The following is a 12,934-nucleotide window of genomic DNA, read 5'->3' as shown; positions in this document are numbered from 1 at the left end:
ACTCCCAGTCTCACTACATGGACCGGAACCCAAACACTCCCAGTCTCACTACATGGACCGGAACCCAAACACTCCCAGTCTCACGACATGGACCGGAACCCAAACACTCCCAGTCTCACTGCATGAACCGGAACCCAAACACTCCCAGTCTCACTACATGGACCAGAACCCAAACACCCCCAGTTTCACTGCATGGACCCGCACCCAAACACTGACAGTCTCACTACATGAACCGGAACCCAAACACTCACAGTCTCACTACATGAACCGGAACCGAAACACTCCCACTCTCACTACATGAACCGGAACCGAAACACTCCCAGTCTCACGACATGGACCCGAACCCAAACACTCCCAGTCTCACTGCATGAACCCGAACCCAAACACTCCCAGTCTCACTACATGGACCGGAACCCAAACATTCCCAGTCTCACTACATGGACCCGAACCCAAACACTCCCAGTCTCACTCCATGGATCGGAACCCAAACACTCCCAGTCTCACTACATGGACCGGAACCCAAACACTCCCAGTCTCACTACATGGACCGGAACCCAAACACTCCAGGTCTCACTACATGGACTGGAACCCAAACACTCCCAGTCTCACTACATAGACCGGAAACCAAACACTCCCAGTCTCACTACATGGACCGGAACCCAAACACTCCCAGTCTCACTACATGGACCGGAACCCAAACACTCCCAGTCTCACTACATGGACCGGAACTCAAACATTCCCAGTCTCACGACATGGACCCGAACCCAAACACTCCCAGTCTCACTACATGGACCGTAACCCAAACACTCCCAGTTTCACTACATGGACCCGAACCCAAACACTCCCAGTCTCAGTACATGGACCCGAACCCAAACACTCCCAGTCTCAGTACATGGACCCGAACCCAAACACTCCCCGTCTCACTACATGGACCCGAACCCAAACACTCCCAGTCTCAGTACATGGACCCGAACCCAAACACTCCCAGTCTCAGTACATGGATCGGAACCCAAACACTCCCAGTGTCACTACATGGACCGGAACACAAACACTCCCAGTCTCACTACATGGACCGGAACCCAAACACTCGCAGTCTCACTACATGGACCGGGACCCAAACACTCCCAGTCTCACGACATGGACCCGAACCCAAACACTCCCAGTCTCACTACATGGACTCAAACCCAAACACTCCCAGTCTCACTACATGGACCGGAACCCAAACACTCCCAGTTTCACGACATGGACCCGAACCCAAACACTCCCAGTCTCAGTACATGGATCAGAACCCAAACACTCCCAGTCTCACTGCATGGACCCGAACCCAAACACTCCCAGTCTCACTACATGGACCGGAACGCAAACACTTCCAGTCTCACTACATGGACTGGAACCCAAACACTCCCAGTCTCACTACATGGACCGGAACCCAGACACTCCCAGTCTCACTACATGGACCGGAACCCAAACACTCCCAGTCTCACGACATGGACCGGAACCCAAACGCTCCCAGTCTCACTACATGGACCCGAACCCAAACACTCCCCGTCTCATTACATGGACCGGAACCCAAACACTCCCAGTCTCACTACATCGACTGGAACCCAAACACTCCCAGTCTCACTACATGGACCGGAACCCAAGCACTCCCAGTCTCACTACATGGACTGGAACCCAAACACTCCCAGTTTCACTACATGGACCCGAACCCAAACACTCCCAGTCTCAGTACATGGATCAGAACCCAAACACTCCCAGTCTCACTGCATGGACCCGAACCCAAACACTCCCAGTCTCACTACATGGAGCGGAACCCAATCACTCCCAGTCTCACTACATGAACCGGAACCCAATCACTCCCAGTCTCACAACATGGACCGGAACCCAAACACTCCCAGTTTCACGACATGGACCGGAACCCAATCACTCCCAGTCTCACTACATGAACCGGAACCCAAACGCTCCCAGTCTCAGTACATGGACCCGAACCCAAACACTCCCAGTCTCAGTACATGGACCCGAACCCAAACACTCCCCGTCTCACTACATGGAGCCGAACCCAAACACTCCCAGTCTCAGTACATGGACCCGAACCCAAACACTCCCAGTCTCAGTACATGGATCGGAACCCAAACACTCCCAGTGTCACGACATGGACCGGAACACAAACACTCCCAGTCTCACTACATGGACCGGAACCCAAACACTCGCAGTCTCACTACATGGACCGGAACCCAAACACTCCCAGTCTCACTACATGGACCCGAACCCAAACACTCCCAGTCTCACTACATGGACTCAAACCCAAACACTCCCAGTCTCACTACATGGACCGGAACCCAAACACTCCCAGTTTCACGACATGGACCCGAACCCAAACACTCCCAGTCTCAGTACATGGATCAGAACCCAAACACTCCCAGTCTCACTGCATGGACCCGAACCCAAACACTCCCAGTCTCACTACATGGACCGGAACGCAAACACTTCCAGTCTCACGACATGGACTGGAACCCAAACACTCCCAGTCTCACTACATGGACCGGAACCCAGACACTCCCAGTCTCACTACATGGACCGGAACCCAAACACTCCCAGTCACACGACATGGACCGGAACCCAAACGCTCCCAGTCTCACTACATGGACCCGAACCCAAACACTCCCCGTCTCATTACATGGACCGGAACCCAAACACTCCCAGTCTCACTACATCGACTGGCACCCAAGCACTCCCAGTCTCACAACATGGACCGGAACCCAAACACTCCCAGTCTCACTACATGAACCGGAACCCAAACACTCCCAGTTTCACTACATGGACCCGAACCCAAACACTCCCAGTCTCACTACATGGACCCGAACCCAAACACTCCCAGTCTCACTACATGGACCGGAACCCAAACACTCCCAGTCTCACTACATGAACCGGAACACAAACACTCCCAGTCTCACCACATGGACCGGAACCCAAACACTCCCAGTCTCACTACATGGACCGGAACCCAAACACTCCCAGTCTCACTACATGGACCGGAACCCAAACATTCCCAGTCTCACGACATGGACCCGAACCCAAACACTCCCAGTCTCACTACATGGACCGGAACCCAAACACTCCCAGTTTCACTACATGGACCCGAACCCAAACACTCCCAGTCTCAGTACATGGACCCGAACCCAAACACTCCCAGTCTCAGTACATGGACCCGAACCCAAACACTCCCCTTCTCACTACATGGACCCGAACCCAAACACTCCCAGTCTCAGTACATGGACCCGAACCCAAACACACCCAGTCTCAGTACATGGATCGGAACCCAAACACTCCCAGTGTCACTACATGGACCGGAACACAAACACTCCCAGTCTCACTACATGGACCGGAACCCAAACACTCGCAGTCTCACGACATGGACCGGAACCCAAACACTCCCAGTCTCACTACATGGACCCGAACCCAAACACTCCCAGTCTCACGACATGGACTCAAACCCAAACACTCCCAGTCTCACTACATGGACCGGAACCCAAACACTCCCAGTTTCACGACATGGACCCGAACCCAAACACTCCCAGTCTCAGTACATGGATCAGAACCCAAACACTCCCAGTCTCACTGCATGGACCCGAACCCAAACACTCCCAGTCTCACAACATGGACCGGAACCCAAACACTCCTAGTCTCACTACATGGACCCGAACCCAAACACTCCCAGTCTCACTACATGGACCCGAACACAAACACTCCCCGTCTCACTACATGGACCGGAACCCAAACACTTCCAGTCTCACTACATGGACTGGAACCCAAACACTCCCAGTCTCACTACATGGACCGGAACCCAGACACTCCCAGTCTCACTACATGGACCGGAACCCAAACACTCCCAGTCTCACGACATGGACCGGAACCCAAACGCTCCCAGTCTCACTACATGGACCCGAACCCAAACACTCCCCGTCTCATTACATGGACCGGAACCCAAACACTCCCAGTCTCACTACATGGACTGGAACCCAAACACTCCCAGTCTCACTACATGGACCGGAACCCAAGCACTCCCAGTCTCACTACATGGACTGGAACCCAAACACTCCCAGTCTCACTACATGGACTGGAACCCAGACACTCCCAGTCTCACTACATGGACCGGAACCCAAGCACTCCCAGTCTCACAACATGGACCGGAACCCAAACACTCCCAGTTTCACTACATGGACCGGAACCCAATCACTCCCAGTCTCACGACATGAACCGGAACCCAAACACTCCCAGTTTCACTACATGGACCCGAACCCAAACACTCCCAGTCTCACTACATGGACCCGAACCCAAACACTCCCAGTCTCACTGCATGAACCGGAACACAAACACTCCCAGTCTCGCTACATGGACCGGAACCCAAACACTCCCAGTCTCACTACATGGACCCGAACCCAAACACTCCCAGTCTCACTACATGGACCGGAACCCAAACATTCCCAGTTTCACCCCATGGACCGGAACCCAAACACTCCCAGTCTCACTACATGGACCGGAACCCAAACACTCCCAGTCTCACTACATGGACCGGAACCCAAACACTCCCAGTCTCACTGCATGAACCGGAACCCAAACACTCCCAGTCTCACTACATGGACCAGAACCCAAACACCCGCAGTTTCACTGCATGGACCCGAACCCAAACACTCCCAGTCTCAGTACATGGACCCGAACCCAAACACTCCCAGTCTCAGTACATGGACCCGAACCCAAACACTCCCCGTCTCAGTACATGGACCGGAACCCAAACACTCCCAGTCTCACCACATGGACCCGAACCCAAACACTCCCAGTCTCACTACATGGACCCGAAACCAAACACTCCCAGTCTCACTCCATGGACCGGAACCCAAACACTCCCAGTCTCACTACATGGACCGGAACCCAAACACTCCCAGTCTCACGACATGGACCGGAACCCAAACACTCCCAGTCTCACTGCATGGACCGGAACCCAAGCACTCCCAGACTCACAACATGGACCGCAACCCAAACACTGCCAGTCTCACTACATGGACCGGAACCCAAACACTCCCAGTCTCACTACATGGACCGGAACCCAAACACTCCCAGTCTCACTACATGGACCGGAACCCAAACACTCCCAGTCTCACTGCATAAACCGGAACCCAAACACTCACAGTCTCACTGCATAAACCGGAACCCAAACACTCCTAGTCTCACTACATGGACCCGAACCCAAACACTCCCAGTCTCACGATATGAACCGGAACCCAAACACTCCCAGTCTCACTACATGGACCGGAACCCAAACACTCCCAGTCTCACTACATGGACCGGAACCCAAACGCTCCCAGTCTCACTACATGGACCGGAACCCAAACGCTCCCAGTCTCACTACATGGACCGGAACCCAAACGCTCCCAGTCTCACTACATGGACCGGAACCCAAACGCTCCCAGTCTCACTACATGGACCGGAACCCAAACACTCCCAGTCTCACGACATGGACCGGAACCCAAACACTCCCAGTCTCACTACATGGACCGGAACCCAAACACTCCCAGTCTCACTGCATGGACCGGAACCCAAACACTCCCTGTCTCACTGCATGGACCGGAACCCAAACACTCGCAGTCTCACTACATGGACCGGAACCCAAACACTTCCAGTCTCACTACAAGGACCCGAACCCAAACACTCCCAGTCTCACTACATGGACCGGAACCCAAACACTCCCAGTCTCACTACATGGACCGGAATCCAGACACTCCCAGTCTCACTACATGGACCCGAACCCAAACACTCCCAGTCTCACCACATGGACCGGAACCCAAACACTCCACATCTCACTGCATGAACCGGAACCCAAACACTCCCAGTCTCACTACATGGACCGGAACCCAAACACTCCCTGTCTCACTACATGGACTCGAACCCAAACACTCCCAGTCTCACTACATGGACCGGAACCCAAACACTCCCAGTCTCACGACATGGACCCGAACCCAAACACTCCCAGTCTCACTACATGGACCGGAACCCAAACACTCACAGTCTCACTACATGAACCGGAACCGAAACACTCCCACTCTCACTACATGAACCGGAACCGAAACACTCCCAGTCTCAAGACATGGACCCGAACCCAAACACTCCCAGTCTCACTACATGAACCCGAACCCAAACACTCCCAGTCTCAGTACATGGACCGGAACCCAAACATTCCCAGTCTCACTACATGGACCCGAACCCAAACACTCCCAGTCTCACTCCATGGATCGGAACCCAAACACTCCCAGTCTCACTACATGGACCGGAACCCAAACACTCCCAGTCTCACTACATGGACCGGAACCCAAACACTCCAGGTCTCACTACATGGACTGGAACCCAAACACTCCCAGTCTCACTACATGGACCGGAACCCAAACACTCCCAGTCTCACTACATGGACCGGAACCCAAACACTCCCAGTCTCACTACATGGACCGGAACCCAAACACTCCTAGTCTCACTACATGGACCCGAACCCAAACATTCCCAGTCTCACTACATGAACCGGAACCCAAACACTCCTAGTCTCACTACATGGACCCGAACCCAAACACTCCCAGTCTCACTACATGAACCGGAACCCAAACAGTCCTAGTCTTACTACATGGACCCGAACCCAAACACTCCCAGTCTCACTACATGAACCGGAACCCAAACACTCCCAGTCTCACTACATGGACCGGAACCCAAACACTCCCAGTCTCACTACATGGACCGGAACCCAAACGCTCCCAGTCTCACTACATGGACCGGAACCCAAACGCTCCCAGTCTCACTCCATGGACCGGAACCCAAACACTCCCAGTCTCACTACATGGACCGGAACCCAAACACTCCCAGTCTCACGACATGGACCGGAACCCAAACACTCCCAGTCTCACTACATGGACCGGAACCCAAACACTCCCAGTCTCACTACATGGACCGGAACCCAAACACTCCCAGTCTCACTACATGAACCGGAACCCAAACACTCCCAGTCTCACTGCATGGACCGGAACCCAAACACTCCCAGTCTCACTGCATGGACCGGAACCCAAACGCTCCCAGTCTCACGACATGGACCGGAACCCAAACACTCCCAGTCTCACTCCATGGACCGGAACCCAAACACTCCCCGTCTCACTACATGGACCGGAACCCAAACACTCCCAGTCTCACTACATGAACCGGAACCCAAACACTCCCAGTCTCACTACATGGACCGGAACCCAAACACTCCCAGTCTCACTACATGGACCGGAACCCAAACGCTCCCAGTCTCACTACATGGACCGGAACCCAAACACTCCCAGTCTCACTCCATGGACCCGAACCCAGACACTCCCCGTCTCACTACATGGACCGGAACCCAAACACTCCCAGTCTCACTGCATGAACCGGAACCCAAACACTCCCAGTCTCACTACATGGACCGGAATCCAAACACTCCCAGTCTCACTACATGGACCGGAACCCAAACACTCGCAGTCTCACGACATGGACCGGAACCCAAACACTTCCAGTCTCACTACAAGGACCCGAACCCAAACACTCCCAGTCTCACTACATGGACCGGAACCCAAACACTCCCAGTCTCACTACATGGACCGGAATCCAGACACTCCCAGTCTCACTACATGGACCGGAACCCAAACACTCCCAGTTTCACTACATGGACCCGAACCCAAACACTCCCAGTCTCAGTACATGGACCCGAACCCAAACACTCCCAGTCTCAGTACATGGACCCGAACCCAAACACTCCCCGTCTCACTACATGGACCCGAACCCAAACACTCCCAGTCTCAGTACATGGACCCGAACCCAAACACTCCCAGTCTCAGTACATGGATCGGAACCCAAACACTCCCAGTGTCACTACATGGACCGGAACACAAACACTCCCAGTCTCACTCCATGGACCGGAACCCAAACACTCGCAGTCTCACTCCATGGACCCGAACCCAAACACTCCCAGTCTCACTACATGGACTCAAACCCAAACACTCCCAGTCTCACGACATGGACCGGAACCCAAACACTCCCAGTCTCACGACATGGACCGGAACCCAAACACTCCCAGTCTCACTACATGGACCGGAACCCAAGCACTCCCAGACTCACAACATGCACCGCAACCCAAACACTGCCAGTCTCACTACATGGACCGGAACCCAAACACTCCCAGTCTCACTACATGGACCGGAACCCAAACACTCCCAGTCTCACTACATGGACCGGAACCCAAACACTCCCAGTCTCACTGCATAAACCGGAACCCAAACACTCCCAGTCTCACTGCATAAACCGGAACCCAAACACTCCTAGTCTCACTACATGGACCCGAATCCAAACACTCCCAGTCTCACGACATGTCCCGGAACCCAAACACTCCCAGTCTCACTACATGGACCGGAACCCAAACACTCCCAGTCTCACTACATGACCGGAACCCAAACGCTCCCAGTCTCACTACATGGACCGGAACCCAAACGCTCCCAGTCTCACTACATGGACCGGAACCCAAACACTCCCAGTCTCACTACATGGACCGGAACCCAAACACTCCCAGTCTCACGACATGGACCGGAACCCAAACACTCCCAGTCTCACTACATGGACCGGAACCCAAACACTCCCAGTCTCACTACATGGACCGGAACCCAAACACTCCCAGTCTCACTACATGAACCGGAACCCAAACACTCCCAGTCTCACTACATGGACCGGAACCCAAACACTCCCAGTCTCACTACATGGACCGGAACCCAAACGCTCCCAGTCTCACGACATGGACCGGAACCCAAACGCTCCCAGTCTCACTCCATGGACCGGAACCCAAACACTCCCCGTCTCACTACATGGACCGGAACCCAAACACTCCCAGTCTCACTACATGAACCGGAACCCAAACACTCCCAGTCTCACTACATGGACCGGAACCCAAACACTCCCAGTCTCACTACATGGACCGGAACCCAAACACTCCCAGTCTCACTACATGGACCGGAACCCAAACACTCCCAGTCTCACTACATGGACCGGAACCCAAACGCTCCCAGTCTCACTACATGGACCAGAACCCAAACACTCCCAGTCTCACTCCATGGACCCGAACCCAAACACTCCCCGTCTCACTACATGGACCGGAACCCAAACACTCCCAGTCTCACTACATGAACCGGAACCCAAACACTCCCAGTCTCACTACATGGACCGGAACCCAAACACTCCCAGTCTCACTACATGGACCGGAACCCAAACACTTGCAGTCTCACTACATGGACCGGAACCCAAACACTTCCAGTCTCACTACAAGGACCCGAACCCAAACACTCCCAGTCTCACTACATGGACCGGAACCCAAACACTCCCAGTCTCACTGCATGGACCGGAATCCAGACACTCCCAGTCTCACAACATGGACCGGAACCCAAACACTCCCAGTTTCACTACATGGACCCGAACCCAAACACTCCCAGTCTCAGTACATGGACCCGAACCCAAACACTCCCAGTCTCAGTACATGGACCCGAACCCAAACACTCCCCGTCTCACTACATGGACCCGAACCCAAACACTCCCAGTCTCAGTACATGGACCCGAACCCAAACACTCCCAGTCTCAGTACATGGATCGGAACCCAAACACTCCCAGTGTCACTACATGGACCGGAACACAAACACTCCCAGTCTCACTACATGGACCGGAACCCAAACACTCGCAGTCTCACTACATGGACCGGAACCCAAACACTCCCAGTCTCACTGCATGGACCCGAACCCAAACACTCCCAGTCTCACTACATGGACTCAAACCCAAACACTCCCAGTCTCACTACATGGACCGGAACCCAAACACTCCCAGTTTCACGACATGGACCCGAACCCAAACACTCCCAGTCTCAGTACATGGATCGGAACCCAAACACTCCCAGTCTCACTGCATGGACCCGAACCCAAACACTCCCAGTCTCACTACATGGACCGGAACCCAAACACTCCTAGTCTCACTACATGGACCCGAACCCAAACACTCCCAGTCTCACTTCATGGACCCGAACCCAAACACTCCCCGTCTCATTACATGGACCGGAACCCAAACACTCCCAGTCTCACGACATGGACTGGAACCCAAACACCCCCAGTCTCACTACATGGACCGGAAACCAAGCACTCCCAGTCTCACTACATGGACTGGAACCCAAACACTCCCAGTCTCACGACATGGACTGGAACCCAAACACTCCCAGTTTCACTACATGGACCGGAACCCAATCACTCCCAGTCTCACTACATGAACCGGAACCCAAACACTCCCAGTTTCACTACATGGACCCGAACCCAAACACTCCCAGTCTCACTACATGGACCGGAACCCAAACACTCCCAGTCTCACTACATGAACCGGAACACAAACACTCCCAGTCTCGCAACATGGACCGGAACCCAAACACTCCCAGTCTCACTACATGGACCGGAACCCAAACACTCCCAGTCTCACTGCATGAACCGGAACCCAAACACTCCCAGTCTCACTACATGGACCAGAACCCAAACATCCGCAGTTTCACTGCATGGACCCGAACCCAAACACTCCCAGTCTCAGTACATGGACCCGAACCCAAACACTCCCAGTCTCAGTACATGGACCCGAACCCAAACACTCCCCGTCTCAGTACGTGGACCGGAACACAAACACTCCCAGTCTAACCACATGGACCCGAACCCAAACACTCCCAGTCTCACTACATGGACCCGAAACCAAACACTCCCAGTCTCACTACATGGACCGGAACCCAAACACTCCCAGTCTCACGACATGGACCGGAACCCAAACACTCCAGGTCTCACTACATGGACTGGAACCCAAACACTCCCAGTCTCACTACATGGACCGGAACCCAAACACTCCTAGTCTCACTACATGGACCCGAACCCAAACACTCCCAGTCTCACTACATGGACCCAAACACAAACACTCCCCATCTCACTACATGGACCCGAACCCAAACACTCCCAGTCTCACTAAATGGACCGGAACCCAAACACTCCCAGTCTCACGACATGGACCGGAACCCAAACACTCCCAGTCTCACTACATGGACCGGAACCCAAGCACTCCCAGACTCACAACATGGACCGCAACCCAAACACTGCCAGTCTCACTACATGGACCGGAACCCAAACACTCCCAGTCTCACTGCATAAACCGGAACCCAAACACTCCCAGTCTCACTGCATAAACCGGAACCCAAACACTCCTAGTCTCACTACATGGACCCGAACCCAAACACTCCCAGTCTCACGACATGAACCGGAACCCAAACACTCCCAGTCTCACTACATGGACCGGAACCCAAACACTCCCAGTCTCACAACATGGACCGGAACCCAAACGCTCCCAGTCTCACTTCATGGACCGGAACCCAAACGCTCCCAGTCTCACTACATGGACCGGAACCCAAACGCTCCCAGTCTCACTGCATGGACCGGAACCCAAACGCTCCCAGTCTCACTACATGGACCGGAATCCAGACACTCCCAGCCTCAGTACATGGACCCGAACCCAAACACTCCCAGTCTCAGTACATGGACCCGAACCCAAACACTCCCCGTCTCAGTACATGGATCGGAACCCAAACACTCCCAGTGTCACTACATGGACCGGAACACAAACACTCCCAGTCTCACTACATGGACCGGAACCCAAACACTCGCAGTCTCACTACATGGACCGGAACCCAAACATTCCCAGTCTCACTACATGGACCCGAACCCAAACACTCCCAGTCTCACTACATGGACTCAAACCCAAACACTCCCAGTCTCACGACATGGACCGGAACCCAAACACTCCCAGTCTCACGACATGGACCGGAACCCAAGCACTCCCAGACTCACAACATGGACCGCAACCCAAACACTGCCAGTCTCACTACATGGACCGGAACCCAAACACTCCCAGTCTCACTACATGGTCCGGAACCCAAACACTCCCAGTCTCACTACATGGACCGGAACCCAAACACTCCCAGTCTCACTGCATAAACCGGAACCCAAACACTCCCAGTCTCACTGCATAAACCGGAACCCAAACACTCCTAGTCTCACTACATGGACCCGAACCCAAACACTCCCAGTCTCACGACATGTACCGGAACCCAAACACTCCCAGTCTCACTTCATGGACCGGAACCCAAACACTCCCAGTCTCACTACATGGACCGGAACCCAAACGCTCTCAGCCTCACTACATGGACCGGAACCCAAACGCTCCCAGTCTCACTACATGGACCGGAACCCAAACGCTCCCAGTCTCACTACATGGACTGGAACCCAAACACTCCCAGTCTCACGACATGGACCGGAACCCAAACACTCCCAGTCTCACTACATGGACCGGAACCCAAACACTCCCAGTCTCACTACATGGACCGGAACCCAAACACTCCCAGTCTCACTACATGAACCGGAACCCAAACACTCCCAGTCTCACTACATGGACCGGAACCCAAACACTCCCAGTCTCACTACATGGACCGGAACCCAAACGCTCCCAGTCTCACGACATGGACCGGAACCCAAACACTCCCAGTCTCACTCCATGGACCCGAACCCAAACACTCCCCGTCTCACTACATGGACCGGAACCCAAACACTCCCAGTCTCACTACATGCACCGGAATCCAGACACTCCCAGTCTCACTAGATGGACCGGAACCCAAACACTCCCAGTCTCACTGCATAAACCGGAACCCAAACACTCCCAGTCTCACTGCATAAACCGGAACCCAAACACTCCTAGTCTCACTACATGGACCCGAACCCAAACACTCCCAGTCTCACTTCATGGACCCGAACCCAAACACTCCCCGTCTCATTACATG

General features: G+C 54.1%; 1 protein-coding gene across 2 annotated transcripts in view; it reads left to right on the top strand.

The window, feature by feature from the left end:
* Positions 1–12,934, top strand: part of erbb4b (erb-b2 receptor tyrosine kinase 4b) — a 1,694,493-nt gene that overhangs the window by 978,017 nt on the left and 703,542 nt on the right. The window lies entirely within an intron of this gene.

This window comes from Somniosus microcephalus, chromosome 4, assembly GCF_052327205.1.
Source record: "Somniosus microcephalus isolate GS21.2 chromosome 4, FLI_Smic_1.0, whole genome shotgun sequence".
NCBI lineage: Eukaryota > Metazoa > Chordata > Chondrichthyes > Squaliformes > Somniosidae > Somniosus > Somniosus microcephalus.
The sequence above is the reverse complement of the archived record's forward strand: the minus strand, read 5'-3'. Positions and strand labels throughout refer to the sequence as shown.